Source organism: Cibotium barometz, chromosome 28 (genome assembly GCF_041138505.1).
Source record: "Cibotium barometz isolate CiBa-2024 chromosome 28, ASM4113850v1, whole genome shotgun sequence".
Taxonomy (NCBI): domain Eukaryota; kingdom Viridiplantae; phylum Streptophyta; class Polypodiopsida; order Cyatheales; family Cibotiaceae; genus Cibotium; species Cibotium barometz.
Window position 1 is genome coordinate 2354388 of NC_141073.1, and position 13480 is coordinate 2367867.

Genomic DNA, 13480 nt, shown 5'->3' on the forward strand with positions numbered 1-13480 from the left:
GTACAAGGGTTAAAACTATGCTTGGCTGAAGTTGTTTGGGCTAATTTGATGTATGAAGGAAGAGAGAGCTCCTGCACCAGCTGGGGGTATAGAGACTAATTGAAAATAGAGGTAAAAACTTAATTATCTACTAATCCTAATTAGCCAAGTGATTAGCAAGATAATGGGCTCATAAATTGATGGATTCTAGGCTAGGCCCTAATACCATGTTAAATTTGCAGCAATGTGATAAGCTATGGTGGATCAATTGCTAGAATCAACATCATTAATAAAGAGATTAGATGATAATTAAGACGTAATTAGTGAGCAATTAACTGATAGCTTAATGTAGGCATAGGTAATCAAAAACCAGCAAATTCTCATTAGGCCAATTCCTCAATTTATAGAGTTTACATCCTTGGTCTCTTGCTCTAGTAGAGCTCCTTCTATCTCATGCAGCTTCAATTCAGGTACATTCTTTAATGTTGCTACAATGTTTTCATATTCACCTTTGTCCACACTCTTCAGAAGCACTGCTAGTGCCTCATCATCTTCTACCTTTTTGCCAATGGCTGACAGTTTTTGCTTAATGCTTTTATATTTGTTCAAGTGTGTGATTAAAGGTTCACTTTCCTTCATATCCAATTTGTAGAATTGCATTAACAGATTTATCTTTGAATTTTTAGCCTGTGTGCCAAATAATTTATTGAGTTTATCCCATGCATCTTTTTCCCATTGTATCCCTGTGAGATAAGATGAATGATTTCATCATTTAAACTGAGTGCGATAAGTCCCAATGCTTTTTCATTCTTGCTCTTTCACTCATTTTCCCCTCTCACCTCTGGGAATTCATCTCTTCCCTCAACTAGTCCCACAGATTTTTCCTCATGAGCAGATACATGGTTTTTGTCTACCATGTGTAAAACTGCTTCCCATTGAATTTGGCTATCTCTTGTGCCGTACTCATGATGATGTGAAGGGGGTCTTACCTCTCTTGATCCAATTTTAAGATTCAAGGGTAGTGTCTACCCTTTCACAACTCAATCAAGTGTTTAGGTGATGATTACAACAAACAAATTTATCAGCATAAAATCACCAAAAATTACATTAAACCAAGGGTAACAAATCTATACGGAATGGTTGGAGTATCAAACCATCTCCGAATTGCAATCTGAAGTTATAGGGATCTGTATCAGATACCCAATGGTTAATTTGAACCCTCAATTGCACCAAAAAATAGTAATAAGTGTTGATTAGCAAATTAATCCTCTATTTGTGTGCAAAAACCAAAGTATGCAAGGAGTCCAGACATGAGGCCCTAGAGTTCAAATGAGCTCAAATCCTTTCAAGGCCATTAATAGAAATTAGTCTAGTAGAGGATTAAGCCAAGAAACACAAGATTTGACCAAACATTGAATGCTTAATCTCTGTTTTACCAACGTCACCTGCTCTGCAGATTTGATGAAGAGCTTAGATCTCATTGTAGTCTTGATCAAATCAAAATCTGCCTTCACCAGCTTGTAGAGCACCCTTGAAAGCCCCTAGGGCCAAGAGGAATCAGACCCATTGCATCTGGAGCAGCAAAGATCTCATTTTTCCTTCAGAAAAAAGGCACCTATAAAATCGCGTAGAACTGTTGCCTGCATCGGCGGTTTGAGCTTTCGTTTAATGGGCTGGAGTACAAGGGTTATAGCTATGCTTGGCTAAAGTGGTTTGGGCTAATTTGATGTATGAAGGAAGAGAGAGCTCCTCCACCAACTGGGGGGTATAGAGACTAATTGAAAAAAGAGGTAAAACTTAATTATCTACTAATCCTTATTAGCCAAGTGATTAGCAAGATAATGGGCTCATAAATATGAGGCCCTAGAGTTCAAATGAGCTCAAATCCTTTCAAGGCCATTAATAGAAATTAGTCTAGTAGAGGATTAAGCCAAGAAACACAAGATTTGACCAAACATTGAATGCTTAATCTCTGTTTTACCAACGTCACCTGCTCTGTAGATTTGAAGAGCTTAGATCTCATTGTAGTCTTGATCAAATGAAAATCTGTCTTCACCAGCTTGTAGAGCACCCTTGAAAACCCCTAGGGCCAAGAGGAATCCGACCCATTGCATCTGGAGCAGCAGAGATCTCATTTTTCCTTCAGAAAAAAGGCACCTATAAAATCGCGTAGAACTGTTGCCTGCGCCGACGGTTTGAGATTTTGTTTATTGGGCTGGAGTACAAGGGTTATAGCTATGCTTGGCTAAAGTGGTTTGGGCTAATTTGATGTATGAAGGAAGAGAGAGCTCCTCCACCAGCTGGGGGTATAGAGACTAATTGAAAAAAGAGGTAAAAACTTAATTATCTACTAATCCTAATTAGCCAAGTGATTAGCAAGATAATGGGCTCATAAATTGATGGATTCTAGGCTAGGCCCTGATACCATGTTAAATTTGCAGCAATGTGATGAGCTATGGTGGATCAATTGCTAGAATCAACATCATTAATAAAGAGATTAGATGATAATTAAGATGTGATTAGTGAGCAATTAACTGATAGCTTAATGTAGGCATAGGTAATCAAAAACCAGCAAATTCTCATTAGGCCAATGCCTCAATTTATAGAGTTTACATCCAAGAATCTAATCCCACTGATTTCTCCTTGATTCACTCCTCCTCTTTTGCTTGATTCTCTCCACCTCTTCCCACAATATCTCCACACATCCTAAATCTTCTCATGCTACCCTTTATTCTCTCCCAATAGATACTTCTCACCTTTTCAGAGCTTTATAGCGCCTCTTGCTAAGGGCTTGTTCCCGCACACACTCTATTCACTTATATTTACAACACCTCCCCCTCAACAAGTGAATAATCCTAGCACACCTCGACCCTATACCAAGTTTCCCTCTTACTTGGTAGTCTGCGACCAGTGCCTCAAGTGCCTAAACTCATAGTCCTTGACACACACACACACTCTCTCTCTCTCTCTCTCTCTCTCTCTCTCTCTCTCTCTCTCTCTCTCTCTCTCTGTGTCGAAGGCTACTACAAGTGCTCGTGACTTTGACTAAAGTGCTCACACATACATCTACCACATGGCCTACATCATCGGTGGCTCTCAGAGGTGGTTTTACTCTATTGGGACGGCAGGTTACATTGGGTTGTGGGGTTTCTCTCTCTCTCTCTCTCTCTTTCTCTCTCTCTCTCTCTCTCTCTCAGAAAAGATGATCTGACTCCACTTCCTTAGGAGCCTCCATGAAATTTGCCGATGTCGTTCCTTCTCCACTGGGTTTGCTCTAGCAGTCTCTTGCCCTCTCTAGTTGTTAAGTCCAGCCATTTCTACTCTTTGATCTGGTCTCTTGCTCTAGTAGAGCTCCTTCTATCTCATGCAGCTTAAATTCAGGTACATTCTTTAATGTTGCTACAATGTTTTTATATTCACCTTTGTCCATTCAGAAGCACTAGTAGTGCCTCATCATCTTCTACCTTTCTGCCAATGGCTGACAGTTTTTGCTTAATGGTTTTATATTTGTTCAAGTGTGTGATTAAAGGTTCAGTCTCGCCATTTCTACTCTTTGATCCTGGTCTCTTGCTCTAGTAGAGCTCCTTCTATCTCATGCAGCTTCAATTCAGGTACATTCTTTAATGTTGCTACAATGTTTTCATATTCACCTTTGTCCAAACTCTTCAGAAGCACTGCTAGTGCCTCATCATCTTCTACCTTTTTGCCAATGGTGGCTGACAGTTTTTGCTTAATGCTGTTATATTTGTTCAAGTGTGTGATTAAAGGTTCACTTTCCTTCATATCCAATTTGTAGAATTGCATTAATAGATTTATCTTTGAATTTTTAGCCTGTGTGCCAAATAATTTATTGAGTTTATCCCATGCATCTTTTGCCCATTGTATCCCTGTGAGATAAGATGAATGATTTCATCATCTAAACTGAGTGCGATAAGTCCCAATGCTTTTTCATTCTTGCTCTTTCACTCATTTTCCCCTCTCACCTCTCGGAATTCATCTCTTCCCTCAACTAGTCCCACAGATTTTTCCTCATGAGCAGATACATGTTTTTTGTCTACCATGTGTAAAACTGTGTAAAACTGCTCCCCATTAAATTTGGCTATCTCTTGTACCGTACTCATGATGATGTGAAGGGAGTCTTACCTCTCTTGATGTTTTTTTTCTACCATGTGTAAAACTGCTCCCCATTAAATTTGGCTATCTCTTGTACCGTACTCATGATGATGTGAAGGGAGTCTTACCTCTCTTGATCCAATTTTAAGATTCAAGGGCAGTGTCTACCCTTTCACAACTCAATCAAGTGTTTAGGTGATGATTACAACAGATTTATCAACATAAAATCACCAGAAATTACATTAAACCAAGGGTAACAAATCTATACGGAATGGTTGGAGTATCAAACCATCTCCGAATTGCAATCTGAAGTTATAGGGATTTGTATCAGATACCCAATGGTTAATTTGAACCCTCAATTGCAGCAAAAAATAACGATAAGTGTTGATTAATCACTGATTAGCAAATTAATCCTCTATTGAGCGGCGGACCAGCTCGCGCCGTTCCGCATCCGACCGGGGCACACCGGCGGCCTCCATTCGCTTCCCTCCCAGCAATTTCAAGCACTTTTTAACTCTCTTTTCAAAGTCCTTTTCATCTTTCCCTCGCGGTACTTGTTTGCTATCGGTCTCTTGCCCGTATTTAGCATTGGATGGAATTTACCACCCACTTAGGGCTGCATTCCCAAATAGCTCGACTCGTCGACGGCACCTCGTGGAGCGACAGGGTCCAGGCTCGACGGGGCTCTCACCCTCTCCGACGCCCCTTTCCAGGGGACTTGGGCCCGGTCCGTCTCGCAGAGGACGCCTCTCCAGACTACAATTCGCACGGCGAGGATTGAAGCTGCATGAGATAGAAGGAACTCTACTAGAGCAAGAGACCAGGGTCAAAGAGTAGAAATGGCTGGACTGAACCTTTTTAATCACACACTTGAACAAATATAAAAGCATTAAGCAAAAACTGTCAACCATTGGCAAAAAGGTAGAAGATGATGAGGCACTAGCAGTGCTTCTGAAGAGTGTGGACAAAGGTGAATATAAAAACATTGTAGCAACATTAAAGAATGTACCTGAATTTAAGCTGCACGAGATACAAGGAGCTCTACTAGAGCAAGAGACCAAGGTCAAAGAGTAGAAATGGCTGGACTCAACAACTGGAGAGGGCAAGAGACTGCTAGAGCAAACCCAGTGGAGAAGGAACGACATCGGCAAACTTCATGGAGGCTCCTAAGGAAGTGGAGTCAGATCATCTTTAGAGAGAGAGAGAGAGAGAGAGAGAGAGAAACCCCACAACCCAATGTAACCTGCCGTCCCAATAGAGTAAAACCACCTCTGAGAGCCACCGATGATGTAGGCCATGTGGTAGATGTATGTGTGAGCACTTTAGTCAAGGTCATGAGCACTTGTAGTAGCCTTCGACACATAGAGAGAGAGAGAGAGAGAGAGAGAGAGAGAGAGAGAGAGAGAGAGAGAGAGAGAGAGAGAGAGAGTCAAGGACTATGAGTTTAGGGACTTGAGGCACTGGTCGCGGACTACCAAGTAACAGGGAAACTTGGTATAGGGTCCAGGTGTGCTAGGATTATTCACTTGAGGGGGAGGTGTTGTAAATATAAGTGAATAGGGTGTGTGCGGGAACAAGCCCTTAGCAAGAGGCGCTATAAAGAGAATCTATAAAAGAGAGAGAAGCTGTGAAAAGGTGAGAAGTATCTACTGGGAGAGAATAAAGGGTAGCATGAGAAGATTTAGGATGTGTGGAGATATTGTGGAAAGAGGTGGAGAGAATCAAGCAAAAGAGGAGGAGTGAATCAAGGAGAAATCAGTGGGATTAGATTCTTGGATGTAAACTCTATAAATTGAGGCATTGGCCTAATGAGAATTTGCTGGTTTTTGATTACCTATGCCTACATGAAGCTATTAGTTAATTGCTCACGAATCACGTCTTAATTATCATCTAATCTCTTTATTAATGATGTTGATTCTAGCAATTGATCCACCATAGCTCATCACATTGCTGCAAATTTAACATGGTATCAGGGCCTAGCCTAGAATCCATCAATTTTTGAGCCCATTATCTTGCTAATCACTTGGCTAATTAGGATTAGTAGATAATTAAGTTTTTACCTCTATTTTCAATTAGTCTCTATACCCCCAGCTGGTGGAGGAGCTCTCTCTTCCTTCATACATCAAATTAGCCCAAACCACTTTAGCCAAGCATAGCTATAACCCTTGTACTCCAGCCCATTCAAACAAAAACTCAAACCGCCGCGCAAGCAGCAGTTCTACGCGATTTTGTAGGCACCTATTTTCTGAAGGAAAAATGAGATCTCTGCTGCTCCAGATGCAATGGGTCTGATTCCTCTTGGCCCTAGTGGTTTTCAAGGGCGCTCTACAAGCTGGTGAAGACAGATTTTGATTTGATCAAGACTACAATGAGATCTAAGCTCTTCATCAAATCTGCAGGAGCAGGTGACATTGGTAAAACAGAGATTAAGCATTCAATGTTTGGTCAAATCTTGTGTTTCTTTGCTTACTCCTCTACAAGACTAATTTCTATTAATGGCCTTGAAAGGATTTGAGCTCATTTGAACTCTAGGGCCTCAGATCTGGACTCCTTGCATACTCTGTTTTTTGCACACAAAATAGAGGATTAATTTGCTAATCAGTGATTAATCAACACTTATCACTATTTTTTGGTGCGATTGAGGGTTCAAATTAACCATTAAGTATCTAATACAGATCCCTATAACTTCAGATTGCAATTCGGAGATGGTTTGATACTCCAACCATTCCGTATAGATTTATTACCCTTGGTTTAATGTAATTTCTGGTGATTTTATGCTGATAAATTTGTTTAATCATCACCTAAATACTTGATTGAGTTGTGAAAGGGTAGACACTGCCCCTGAATCTTAAAATTGGATTAAGAGAGGTATGACCCCCTTCACATCATCATGAGTACGGCACAAGAGATAGCCAAATTTAATGGGGAGCAGTTTTACACATGGTAGTCAAAAACCATGTATCTGCTCATGAGGAAAAATATGTGGGGGTAGTTGAGGGAAGAGATGAATTCCCAGAGGTAAGAGGGAAAAATAAGTGAAAGAGCGGGAATGAAAAAGCATTGGGACTTGTCGCACTCAGTTTAAATGATGAAATCATTCATCACATACAGAAATACAATGGGCAAAAGAGCGGGAACGAAAAAGCATTGGGACTTATCGCACTCAGTTTAAATAATGAAATCATTCATCACATCACAGGGATACAATGGGCAAAAGATGCATGGGATAAACTCAATAAATTATTTGGCACACAAGCTAAAAATTCAAAGATAAATCTGTTAATGCAATTCTACAAATTGGATATGAAGGAAAGTGAGCCTTTAGAAAAACTATCAACCATTGGTAAAAAGGTAGAAGATGATGAGGCACTAGCAGTGCTTCTGAAGAGTGTGGACAAAGGTGAATATGAAAACATTGTAGCAACATTAAAGAATATACATGGAATGAAGCTGCATGAGATAGAAGGAGCTCTACTAGAGCAAGAAACTAGGGTCAAAGAGTAGAATAGGCTCGACTGAACCTTTAATCATACACTTGAACAAATATAAAAGCATTAAGCAAAAACTGTCAGCCATTGGCAAAAAGGTAGAAGATGATGAGGCACTAGTAGTGCTTCTGAAGAGTGTGGACAAAGGTGAATATGAAAACATTGTAGCAACATTAAAGAATGTACCTGAATTGAAGCTGCACGAGATAGAAGGAGCTCTACTAGAGCAAGAGACCAGGGTCAAAGAGTAGAAATGGCTGGACTCAACCTTGGAGAGGGCAAGAGACTACTAGAGCAAACCCAGTGGAGAAGGAACGACATCGGCAAACTTCATGGTGCAAACTTCATGGTGCAAACTTCATGGAGGCTCCTAAGGAAGTGGAGTCAGATCATCTTTTCTGAGAGAGAGAGAGAGAGAGAGAGAGAGAGAGAGAGAGAGAGAGAGAGAGAGAGAGAGAGAGAGAGAAACCCCACAACCCAATGTAACTTGCCGTCCCAATAGAGTAAAACCACCTCTGAGAGCCACCGATGATGTAGGCCATGTGGTAAATGTATGTGTGAGCACTTTAGTCAAGGGCACGAGCACTCGTAGTAGCCTGCGACACATAGAGAGAGAGAGAGAGAGAGAGAGAGAGAGAGAGAGAGAGAGAGAGAGAGAGAGAGAGAGAGAGAGAGAGAGTGTCAAGGACTATGAGTTTAGGGACTTGAGGCACTGGTCGCAGACTACCAAGTAATAGGGAAACTTGGTATAGGGTCCAGGTGTGCTAGGATTATTCACTTGAGGGGGAGGTGTTGTAAATATAAGTGAATAGGGTGTGTGCAGGAACAAGCCCTTAGCAAGAGGCGCTATAAAGAGAATCTATAAAAGAGAGAGAAGCTGTGAAAAGGTGAGAAGTATCTACTGGGAGAGAATAAAGGGTAGCATGAGAAGATTTAGGATGTGTGGAGATATTGTGGGAAGAGGTGGAGAGAATCAAGCAAAAGAGGAGGAGTGAATCAAGGAGAAATCAGTGGGATTAGATTCTTGGATGTAAACTCTATAAATTGAGGCATTGGCCTAATGAGAATTTGCTGGTTTTTGATTACCTATGCCTACATGAAGCTATTAGTTAATTGCTCACGAATCACGTCTTAATTATCATCTAATCTCTTTATTAATGATGTTGATTCTAGCAATTGATCCACCATAGCTCATCACATTGCTGTAAATTTAACATGGTATCAGGGCCTAGCCTAGAATCCATCAATTTATGAGCCCATTATCTTGCTAATCACTTGGATAATTAGGATTAGTAGATCATACATCAAATTAGCCCAAACCACTTTAGCCAAGCATAGCTATAACCCTTGTACTCCAGCCCATTCAAACAAAAGCTCAAACCTCTGGCGCAGGCAACAGTTCTATGCGATTTTGTAGGTGCCTATTTTCTAAAGGAAAACTGAGATCTCTACTGCTCCAGATGCAATGGGTCTGATTCCTCTTGGCCCTAGGGGTTTTCAAGGGTGCTCTACAAGCTGGTGAAGACAGATTTTGATTTGATCAAGACTACAATGAGATCTAAGCTCTTCCTTAAATCTGCAGCCAACAGGTGACGTTGGTAAAACAGAGATTAAGCATTCAATGTTTGGTCAAATCTTGTGTTTCTTGGCTTAATCCTCTACTAGACTAATTTCTATTAATGGCATTGAAAGGATTTGAGCTCATTTGATCGAGGGCCTCAGATCTGGACTCCTTGCATACTCTGTTTTTTGCACACAAAATAGAGGATTATCACTATTTTTTGGTTCAATTGAGGGTTCAAATTAACCATTGGGTATCTGATACAAATCCCTATAACTTCAGATTGCAATTCGGAGATGGTTTGGTACTCCAACCATTCCGTATAGATTTGTTACCCTTGGTTTAATGTAATTTTTGGTGATTTTATGCTGATAAATCTGTTGTAATCATCACCTAAACACTTGATTGAGTTGTGAAAGGGTAGACACTACCCTTGAATCTTAAAATTGGATCAAGAGAGGTAAGACCCCCTTCACATCATCATGAGTATGGCACAAGAGATAGCAAAAATTTAATGGGGAGCAGTTTTACACATGGTAGACAAAAACCGTGTATATGCTCATGAGGAAAAATCTGTGGGGGAAGTTGAGGAAAGAGATGATTTCCCAGAGGTGAGAGGGGAAAATGAGTGAAAGAGCAGGAATGAAAAAGCATTGGGACTTATCGCACTCAGTTTAAATGATGAAATCATTCATCTTATCTCACAGGGATTCAATGGGCAAAAGATGCATGGGATAAACTCAATAAATTATTTGGCACACAGGCTAAAAATTCAAAGATAAATCTGTTAATGCAATTCTACAAATTGGATATGAAGGAAAGTGAACCTTTAATCACACACTTGAACAAATATAAAAGCATTAAGCAAAAACTGTCAGCCATTGGCAAAAAGGTAGAAGATGATGAGGCACTAGCAGTGCTTGTGAAGAGTGTGGACAAATGTGAATATGAAAACATTGTAGCAACATTAAAGAATGTACCTGAATTGAAGCTGCATGAGATAGAAGGAACTCTACTAGAGCAAGAGACCAGGGTCAAAGAGTAGAAATGGCTGGACTGAACCTTTTTAATCACACACTTGAACAAATATAAAAGCATTAAGCAAAAACTGTCAGCCATTGGCAAAAAGGTAGAAGATGATGAGGCACTAGCAGTGCTTCTGAAGAGTGTGGACAAAGGTGAATATAAAAACATTGTAGCAACATTAAAGAATGTACCTGAATTTAAGCTGCACGAGATACAAGGAGCTCTACTAGAGCAAGAGACCAAGGTCAAAGAGTAGAAATGGCTGGACTCAACAACTGGAGAGGGCAAGAGACTGCTAGAGCAAACCCAGTGGAGAAGGAACGACATCGGCAAACTTCATGGAGGCTCCTAAGGAACTGGAGTCAGATCATCTTTAGAGAGAGAGAGAGAGAGAGAGAGAGAGAGAGAGAGAGAGAGAGAGAGAGAGAGAGAGAAACCCCACAACCCAATGTAACCTGCCGTCCCAATAGAGTAAAACCACCTTTGAGAGCCACCGATGATGTAGGCCATGTGGTAGATGTATGTGTGAGCACTTTAGTCAAGGTCACGAGCACTTGTAGTAGCCTTCGACACAGAGAGAGAGAGAGAGAGAGAGAGAGAGAGAGAGAGAGAGAGAGAGAGAGAGAGAGAGAGAGAGAGAGAGAGAGAGAGAGAGAGAGAGAGAGTTTGTCAAGGACTATGAGTTTAGGGACTTGAGGCACTGGTCGCGGACTACCAAGTAACAGGGAAACTTGGTATAGGGTCCAGGTGTGCTAGGATTATTCACTTGAGGGGGAGGTGTTGTAAATATAAGTGAATAGGGTGTGTGCGGGAACAAGCCCTTAGCAAGAGGCGCTAAAAAGAGAATCTATAAAAGAGAGAGAAGCTGTGAAAAGGTGAGAAGTATCTACTGGGAGAGAATAAAGGGTAGCATGAGAAGATTTAGGATGTGTGGAGATATTGTGGGAAGAGGTGGAGAGAATCAAGCAAAAGAGGAGGAGTGAATCAAGGAGAAATCAGTGGGATTAGATTCTTGGATGTAAACTCTATAAATTGAGGCATTGGCCTAATGAGAATTTGCTGGTTTTTGATTACCTATGCCTACATGAAGCTATTAGTTAATTGCTCACGAATCACGTCTTAATTATCATCTAATCTCTTTATTAATGATGTTGATTCTAGCAATTGATCCACCATAGCTCATCACATTGCTGTAAATTTAACATGGTATCAGGGCCTAGCCTAGAATCCATCAATTTATGAGCCCATTATCTTGCTAATCACTTCGCTAATTAGGATTAGTAGATCATACATCAAATTAGCCCAAACCACTTTAGCCAAGCATAGCTATAACCCTTGTACTCCAGCCCATTCAAACAAAAGCTCAAACCTCTAGCGCAGGCAGCAGTTCTATGCGATTTTGTAGGTGCCTATTTTCTAAAGGAAAACTGAGATCTCTACTGCTCCAGATGCAATGGGTCTGATTCCTCTTGGCCCTAGGGGTTTTCAAGGGTGCTCTACAAGCTGGTGAAGACAGATTTTGATTTGATCAAGACTACAATGAGATATAAGCTCTTCCTTAAATCTGCAGCAGCAGGTGACGTTGGTAAAACGGAGATTAAGCATTCAATGTTTGGTCAAATCTTGTGTTTCTTGGCTTAATCCTCTACTAGACTAATTTCTATTAATGGCATTGAAAGGATTTGAGCTCATTTGATCCAGGGCCTCAGATCTGGACTCCTTGCATACTCTGTTTTTTGCACACAAAATAGAGGATTATCACTATTTTTTGGTTCAATTGAGGGTTCAAATTAACCATTGGGTATCTGATACAAATCCCTATAACTTCAGATTGCAATTCGGAGATGGTTTGGTACTCCAACCATTTCGTATAGATTTGTTACCCTTGGTTTAATGTAATTTTTGGTGATTTTATGCTGATAAATCTGTTGTAATCATCACCTAAACACTTGATTGAGTTGTGAAAGGGTAGACACTACCCTTGAATCTTAAAATTGGATCAAGAGAGGTAAGACCCCCTTCACATCATCATGAGTATGGCACAAGAGATAGCAAAAATTTAATGGGGAGCAGTTTTACACATGGTAGACAAAAACCGTGTATATGCTCATGAGGAAAAATCAGTGGGGGTAGTTGAGGAAAGAGATGAATTCCCAGAGGTGAGAGGGGAAAATGAGTGAAAGAGCAGGAATGAAAAAGCATTGGGACTTATCGCACTCAGTTTAAATGATGAAATCATTCATCTTATCTCACAGGGATTCAATGGGCAAAAGATGCATGGGATAAACTCAATAAATTATTTGGCACACAGGCTAAAAATTCAAAGATAAATCTGTTAATGCAATTCTACAAATTGGATATGAAGGAAACTGAACCTTTAATCACACACTTGAACAAATATAAAAGCATTAAGCAAAAACTGTCAGCCACCATTGGCAAAAAGGTAGAAGATGATGAGGCACTAGCAGTGCTTGTGAAGAGTGTGGACAAATGTGAATATGAAAACATTGTAGCAACATTAAAGAATGTACCTGAATTGAAGCTGCATGAGATAGAAGGAACTCTACTAGAGCAAGAGACCAGGGTCAAAGAGTAGAAATGGCTGGACTGAACCTTTTTAATCACACACTTGAACAAATATAAAAGCATTAAGCAAAAACTGTCAGCCATTGGCAAAAAGGTAGAAGATGATGAGGCACTAGCAGTGCTTCTGAAGAGTGTGGACAAAGGTGAATATAAAAACATTGTAGCAACATTAAAGAATGTACTTGAATTTAAGCTGCACGAGATACAAGGAGCTCTACTAGAGCAAGAGACCAAGGTCAAAGAGTAGAAATGGCTGGACTCAACAACTGGAGAGGGCAAGAGACTGCTAGAGCAAACCCAGTGGAGAAGGAACGACATCGGCAAACTTCATGGAGGCTCCTAAGGAAGTGGAGTCAGATCATCTTTAGAGAGAGAGAGAGAGAGAGAGAGAGAGAGAGAGAGAGAGAGAAACCCCACAACCCAATGTAACCTACCATCCCAATAGAGTAAAACCACCTTTGAGAGCCATCGATGATGTAGGCCATGTGGTAGATGTATGTGTGAGCACTTTAGTCAAGGTCACGAGCACTTGTAGTAGCCTTCGACACACACACACACAGAGAGAGAGAGATAGAGAGAGAGAGAGAGAGAGAGAGAGAGAGAGAGAGAGAGAGAGAGAGAGAGAGAGAGAGAGAGAGAGAGAGTCAAGGACTATGAGTTTAGGAACTTGAGGCACTGGTCGCGGACTACCAAGTAACAGGGAAACTTGGTATAGGGTCCAGGTGTG